The sequence below is a fragment of the Nanorana parkeri genome, unplaced genomic scaffold, assembly GCF_000935625.1.
Source record: "Nanorana parkeri isolate BGI_ZX_2015 unplaced genomic scaffold, ASM93562v1 scaffold66, whole genome shotgun sequence".
In the NCBI taxonomy this organism is placed as follows: Eukaryota; Metazoa; Chordata; class Amphibia; order Anura; family Dicroglossidae; genus Nanorana; species Nanorana parkeri.
In genome coordinates, this window is record NW_017306334.1 from 1,415,223 (window position 1) to 1,415,621 (window position 399).

Here is a 399-nt window from a genome sequence, read left to right on the forward strand (position 1 = left end):
CTTTCAGCTTGTACATGGCACTTAATGGTGAATTAGGTCTAGAGACTCGATACCTGTTAATATGAATCCAAGGGGACTAAACTCTACAACTGTACACCTGAATAAACCCATTTTTTAACAAATAAAGCAATAAACATACAAATAATAAGTGCAATATATTTTCATGGAATGCATTGGCTAATAACATTATGTTATCTGCACTAACTGAACTGCAATATGGCCTATTTGGCCTTTTCCTTCTTTATAACCAGTTAGTACAAGACAAGAATATCGGGTATAACAGTGTAAAGTTACAGGACAACTAGTATGTTGGGCACAATAGTGGAAAGCCTAACGTGTAACGAAGCAAGCAGATAAATATACCCAAAACAATCCAAAACTACAAAATTCTCACCTTCT